The sequence below is a fragment of the Anolis carolinensis genome, chromosome 5 (genome assembly GCF_035594765.1).
Source record: "Anolis carolinensis isolate JA03-04 chromosome 5, rAnoCar3.1.pri, whole genome shotgun sequence".
NCBI classification, from domain to species: domain Eukaryota; kingdom Metazoa; phylum Chordata; class Lepidosauria; order Squamata; family Dactyloidae; genus Anolis; species Anolis carolinensis.
In genome coordinates, this window is record NC_085845.1 from 127,779,267 (window position 1) to 127,787,132 (window position 7,866).

Sequence of the window (7,866 nt, forward strand, 5' to 3'; positions counted from 1 at the left end):
TATTTTCAAATCCAATGTTTTAAACAAATCCAAGGTTTGTCACCATCCATGACCGGTTTCGACTGTATAGTCTTCCTCAGGTGGTAGTTTATGATGGTATGGAAAACCTAGAATATTGGTTGATATTGATATATTGTCTTGACTTACTCGAAGAACGTGTTACATTGAAAAATGGACTATTCTAGGAATGTTGCATTTCGGGGAATCCCTTCTCTGTATTGGCTGAGCAATACTAGCAGCACTCGACCTCCTCTCCTCTCCTTTTCCTTCTTTAATTAATGGGTTTTAGCTCCTTTCTCTCCTTTTCCCTTCATTTCTTTAGAAGATGAAGCTGAATGCTTCTCAGTCTTCTTCCTAAAGGCCCTTCCCTGGCAGAGAGCATGATGGAGATTCGATTTCTTTCTCTGTTTCTCAAGTTTCTTTCTCAGCCAATCAGCACTGGTTGTGCCCATTCTCTGATTAGCTGAGAATGGACACAGTCAGCAGTGATCTCTTATTGTCTGAGAATGGGCACAACCAGCAGTGACTACAATTTCCAGAAACCTTTTGTGGCTATGGTAAAAAAAAAAATTAAAACTCCCCCAAATTAGTGGATTGGTGAAACATTCTGAAAGTTGGCAGGTACTTTGCAGTCATACAAGTAGCCTATGAAAGAGAAAAGTCTCCTCCTGATAGGCCTAAAAATGACTGAGAAATAAGCTTCTAAATTCTTCCCATTGTTTCCAATGGGCCAAATCTTTCCAGAATGAAAACGGCACACCCCTCCCTATTTTGGCAATAGCTCAAAAACAGAATGGGAGAGGGGAGGCAGATAAAAACAGATTTGAAAATTGTAAGGTTATGGGGTGTTGTGAACACCCCAAGGGGCTAATGTTGAATTTGGCCAGTTTGAAAACTGTCCAAGGTTCTGTACAACATACGTAGCTATGATGTTGTAGCTGCAGTCTGTCTCCTCATCTATGTTCCTAAATCTGACCATAAAAGTCAGCAAACCATATGAAGTAAAAGAATTATGTATCACCTTTCCTGTGTTATCAGTAGAGGTCCTTGTGTGGGTGGTGAGCATAAAGAAGAACTTTCTCGGAAGAGCTCTGAAGATGGACAGGTTCATATCCACTGACAAGCTGACCCTAAGACACTAAAGCTTAGATCATTTTAATTATTTCTCCTCTTATCCTTCAAAGAGGACACATAGAAATGTTCCTGTCAAAGAGGGGACTTAGATAAGCCTAGACTTCTTCTGCTCAGATGATTTTACCAGAAATTTACTGCCATGGAAAATCAATAGGGCAAAGATGAATTCAGGATGCCTTCTCCATAAGAAAAGGCCCCTGGATTCCTTCCTTATATACCTGAGGCAAAAAAGAGAGCAAAATTATGCATTGTGTCCATTAATCTTTCAGAGATGAGTCAAAGTGTTGGTTAGATTCTTCCAAATAACTTACAACCTCTCTTTTTATTAAGAATTTCTTATAAGGACAAAAACTATACACTCAGTGTGTACTTTCCCCCCAGGGAACTACAGAGTCATTTGCTCCTCTGCAGATAGGCAGGTGGATAAATGCATCACTTTCAAGTCATCTCTTCCATAGAATAGAATCAGTGAACATTTACTTGACTAGATGAAACAGGTACATTATTTTGATAGAAGAGCCGTTAGTTAATGTCACAGATGATGTATGGCACACGAACACTTAGGAGGGAAATAATGATGATAATTTGTCAAAGAAGCTAAGAACTAGAATGGTAGGGAAGTGGAAGAAGAATGATGGAGTATGCAGTTGGAATAATATGATATCATACTGCTGAAAGAAAAGGAGCGACACAACAGGGCAATATACAAGTGCGGCAGAATAATGGTCAAGAAGATACGGATGTCCACTTGATGAAATATGAATTTGTGTAATGATGAGGAAAGAATAAAATTTAGGCCAATTACACTTCTATTGGAAATAAGAGATAGCACTAGATTTTAGGCGAATCAAGGGTACTTTATCAGCTATGCATAGTTATTTATAGGGATTTAATATAGTGGAGATTTAAAATAAAGATCTTGCAGAACTCCTTCTCAACCATGCCACTCCTGGCTATGTTAACAATATCTTGATCCTATCTAGACAATATCTATCCTATCTTTCCACAGACATTATTCTGAGCCAAATACTGCACAGACATACACACCAGGCACAAGACTCAAAAGGAGGCTATAACAAAGTAACCCCAATGATTATCCCTGCTTCATTGTGCCAGCAGGACTGATGACTTGAAGGTTGGGTTGCTGATCTGAAGGTTGCTGGTTTGAATCCAACCCGGGGAGAGCGTGGATGAGCTCCCTCTATCAGCTCCAGTTCCATGTGGGGATATGATACAAGCCTCCTACAAGGATAGTAAAAACATCAAAAAAACAAAACCACCTCTGGGCAACATCCTTGTAGATGGCCAATTCTCTCACATCAGAAGCAACTTGCAATTTCTCAAGTTGCTCCTGACATGAAAAAAAAGTTTGAACCTCAAATATAACGGGAATATCAGAGAAGCTTAATTCATAATAAAGGAAACTTTGAGCATTCTATATTGTTCCCAAATGTAGATGTAGGCCATTAACACTTTCCTACCTACAGGATCATGTGTTTAAAGGCTTCACCCTGTTCAATTTCCCCATAGTTTATTCCAAGAATTAGCATAGGAAAGCAAATCTGAACCCCTGGCCCCATCTGAAACATCTACTTGATCTTGAAGCCATCTGCCAGCAAGACTAGATATGCTCACAGGAGGACCAAAAGGGAAGAGAAGATGGTAGCATTGACCTTTATTTTAATGCTTCATCCTGCAAACTCCACTGCCATGATGGCTGTGCTATGGCATGATTGTTTCCTTTGCCCTCATTTGGAGAACAAAATGGAGCTCTGGACCAGAACTGCCCCAAATATTATATATTACTAGGGCTAAATAATGGTACAAAACAAAAATCACCCATGAAGTTGTATAGATTATTATAGAAGGCAAAGCCTCTTTTAAAAATAAAAAACATTTCTCAAATGAACTATATGGAAAACGAAGGATTTATGGCTGAGATTCACAATCAGCTATTTAGTTTGTTGTCGAAGGCTTTCATGGCCGGGATCACAGGGTTGTTGTATGTTTTCCGGGCTGTATGGCCATGTTCTAGAAGTATTCTCTCCTGACGTTTCGCCCACATCTATGGCAGGCATCCTCAGAGGTTGTGAGGTATGGAGAAACTAAGCAAGGAATGTTTATATATATCTGTGGGAAATCCAGGGTGAGGGAAGAACTCTTGTTAGTTAATTATATTTTCCTTTATATACCCCTTCCCCCATTCTAGATCATTGGGCAACAGTCACTAAGAGTGATGGGAGTCTGTTTTCCTGCTAACCAAAACATTGCAGACTCCTTCTCTCACTAGCGATCCCCAGTGCAACAACCCAAAGCAGAATCAATGTTGCAATTCCTCCTTGCAATGAGATTGCTCTTGCAGTTTGGATGGAAATAGTTTGTTGTGTTCCAGTTAACAGGAGAACTTGCTCCCATGACTCTCAGTTATTGCTGTTCAGGAGATCAAGATTGAGGAGACTTTTATAACTACAGCTTTCCCCCTAAATTTTGAATGTGTATGAATGATTAGTATAGATCAGTAAAGATAAGAATGCTTAATTCTGGGTTATTCATGCATAGTATCTTCAGCTACTGCTAAACTGTGGGTCCGTGAGCTTGGCATGTCATGCAGCCAGGTGAAATGAGGCCCAGACAAGAGTGAAGGCAAGACCAGAGGTATTTAAACTCATTGGCCAAAGAGGATATTAGAAGAGATAGTGCTCAAAGTATTTACATAAAGCATTGGAAAATACAGAGCATGTTTATTTACTTTGACAGCTATTCAGAATCCTCACACCTTCTTACAAGTCCACCACATGTGGAAAAATGATCCTGTTGCTTGTTTACATTTCCAGCAAGTGTTTTTTAATTGTGGCTGCATTTTGGCTAATTTAGTGTCATATAGGATTGATAAAACATTTTGTAGAAATTTTCTAGAAGCTTCTGAACATTTTTATTTTACTTTCCAGAGGTATTCCCATTCATCTAAGCTGATCGAGCAGCCAATGTTTTTGGCCCATTTTACCACACACTCCTTTATATATTTATCTTCTGTGTGTAATTTTAACAGGAGAATGTAGAGCTTAGATAGTTGTTTATTTCTTGATTGAAGTATCTTATCAAGGTCTGTCTTTTCTTCTTCAAATCCTGTATGCACATATTTTTGATATTGTTGGTGTATTTGTGCATATTCAAACCAGTTCATGATTTCAGTTGGAGGTTATCTTGTGTTTTCTTGAGTATTTCCACATATGTTGGCCATCTTTTACTACCCTTTGAATTTCCATTTTGTTTGAAAGCTTCCTGGATCGAGGTCCAATGAATCACTAAACTACACCTCTCCCCTTCCTCACCATGTCCTACTCTTTTCAAAAGTGTTGAGGAGTGGTGAGGAGAAGATAAGCATTTTTGTCAAGACAGTTGCCAAATCTCCAAAGATGAGGAGAGAGAGGATTGAGAAGGAGCCTGGTCTATTTCCAGTTGTTTTAGAGAAGGCATTTGTTACCTTGAACAAAATCCAAATCCCCCAATGGAGTCCACTTTTATACTAGATGCAATCATCTTGCAAAGCAGATATAATAAAGTACAGTAGAGTCCCACTTATCCAACATAAATGGGCCAGCAGAACACTGGATAAGCAAAAATGTTGGATAATAATGAGGGATTAAGGAAAGCCTATGAAACATCAAATTACGTTATGATTTTACAAATTAAGCACCAAAACATCATGTTTTACAACTAATCGAGAGAGAAAGCTGTTCAATACACAGTAACGTTATGTAGTAATTACTGTATTTACGAATTTAGCACCAAAATATCGCAATGTATTGAAAACATTGATTACAAAAACAATGACTACTAAAAGGCAGAGTGCATTGGATAATCCAGAACATTGGATAAGCGGAGGTTGGATAAGCGAGACTCTACTGTAACATGAAATGAGTCACACTGGCTCACAAAATGTTGCTCAATACAAGAAGATCATGAGGGAACTGGTGGGGATTTTGCCCTTTGTGTTGTGTGGCTGATTCAAGACTTATCTTGAACAAAGAATCAAATTTGCTGCCCAACAAATGGTCCATCAAACACACACTACACATACACATCAAATAATTGCTTTCTTGAATGATCCATTCTTTAAATGGCTTATGCATAAAATTGCATTTGCCATGGATACAGAACCAATTCGGTTTAGTGCAGGTGCAACTAATTCAGAATTTAATAATTTAAACGTGGCATGGGTAGCAGCCCTCGCAATTAAGTCTACCTGAGACTCTCACAACTGCAATAGGCAATTATCATTCATAGAAGCCGATCCTAGGAGAATGAGGAGAGAGAGCTGTGTGTGACGTGCCAGTGCAATAATAATGACAATCTACTGTGTTTCACCAGTATTGTAGATAAAAGTAATCATGTAAAACAAAATGGTGGGTGGGCGGGCTTGAAAGTCTGTACTTGTCTGAATTCGTTTCCCCCTGGATTTCCAATTGTTTCAGCACTGTTCTGGGTTCAAAACATAAATCAAAGATTCTGAATGTGTGTGTGTGCCTGCATGCTTATGTGTGAGAAAGCGAGGAACTAATAACACTGTTTGCAGGTAGAACCTGTGACCAAAGGCAGTGCAAAATTTGAAGTTGATTTAATAGAATGCAGTGAAATTTTTGAAAACAGCTGTGTAGGAAAAGCATCTAACATTTTCGCTTCTTCCTTTCATGCTGATGCCCATTGGAATGGAAAAGAAAAACAGCAACCAGTGGCAGGTAGGGAATCTCTAGGGTGTACAAATGGAATCGTGTGGATGGTACTGAAAGCAAGAGTAATTGTGTCTTTCACATTAAAGCATCAAGGTGTCAAATTTGCAAAGGTCAAGTATTTTTTTTCTCTTTTCTCTATTAGATTAGGCGAGTTCTCTATTGGAAATGCAACCAAGTTGGCAAGGTGTTATATTAACAGTATTGTCTTGGGGGATCCCAAGGATGTCATCTCAGTGATCAAAGGGGGGGGATATCTCCAAAACTGGAGATACTGTTCTCCATACAATGATAATCTTACGTTCCCAAGTCAAAATTTCAATACTAGAGATTTGGGATAGGACAAGAATTTAGTTTCTAATATGTTTAGTTCCAGATCCACATGATAAAAAGCCCTTACAACCCTTGATCATTCTCCCCAAAGGGCTTATTATTTTATTATATTATTTATAATCTTCCTTCCTGCCAAGAATAGGTGCTCAAGGCAGCTAGCTAGTAACAGCAGGTTCTTGGATCTATCATTCCTTTAGGGCATTCAAGCTGATCTAAATTCATTCCCCTCTGATTACAAGCTTTTTTAAAAGAAGAGTTTTAATAAAGAAATAAATACACGAAGAAGAGCCCAGCAAAAATAGCATTGGTTATATCATGCACTCCAATTCACAGCACCATGGCTACAGGGTCTGAAAAAATATCTATTTAAATACATATTTAAATTCATACTGTTGCTCTGTGTTTCCTTAAATGAAGGTTGATGTGAAAGAGAATAGGAAGGATTGATATGAGTGAACAGGTGCAAGGGTGATGGAGACAAGAAATAGATTCATTTGACTATTCCTGCATCAAATGTGCCACAGATTGCTGAAAACTGTTTTGTGATTCAAAACAAGACAGTTATTCATAGCAACAGGAAATACTTTAGTGTGCGTCTGACCAAAAGTTTGTTAAAAATACAGGCCAAAAGTACAGTCACAATTATAATAACATAAACTTTATTTTCACTAGGTATGTAAATCTGCATAAATTTCACAAGGTCTTGGAAGGGCAGACCATGTACTTGATTCCATTGAAGTCAATCGTCTTGATAAAAAGCTGGTTTTTGCATCGTTTCAGAAATGCTGCAATGGATAAAATGCAGCTTGCCATAAAAGATGCATGGTTGGAGACATAAATGGTACAGAATCAATGTAAACCTTTTAAACTTTGGCCACAAATGTAAATAATTGTTAAAATATGTGAAACACACTTTAGTCAATAGGGGAGCATTTAATCATGGTGTAGTGGTTTACACATTAGACTTGAAGTGCATCTGCACTGTAGAATTAATGCACTTTGATACTTTTATTGCCATGGCTCACTGCTGTTGAATCTTGGGAGCTGCAGTTTTGACAAGGTCTTTAGCTTTCTCTCCCAAAGAGTGCTGGTGCCTAACCAAACTACAACTCATAGGATTCCTTAGTATTGAGTAATGGCATACAAAGTTGTGTTAAAGGTAAAGGTTTCCCATGACGTTAAGTCCAGTCGTGACCGACTCTGGGGGTTGGTAGTCATCTCCATTTCTAAGCCAAAGACCACCTCCAAGGTCATGTGGCCGGCATGACTGTATGAAGCACCGTTAAGTTGTGTTAAGCTGCATTAATTCTACAGTGTAGATGCAGCCTAGGACTCTGGAGAACAAAGTTCGAATCCCTACTTGGTCATGGAAACCTGCTGGGTTACCTTAAGCAAGTGACATTCTTTCAGCCTGTGAACAAATCTCTCCAAGAAAATCCTGTGATAAGCAAGTAAATCCCACAAGTCAAAAACGACTATTAGGCACACAAAAACAACAATTGAGAAACAGTGGCTAAAAAATTTCAGAAAAACCAGTGTGAACTCTTTTCCATAAGGTCTCAAAACCTGATTTTTTGGTCATATTTATATCCCGTCCTTCTTACCCCGAAGGGGACTCAGAGCGGTATATAGGCGACAATTCAATGCCACACAAATATATTCAGCAAAT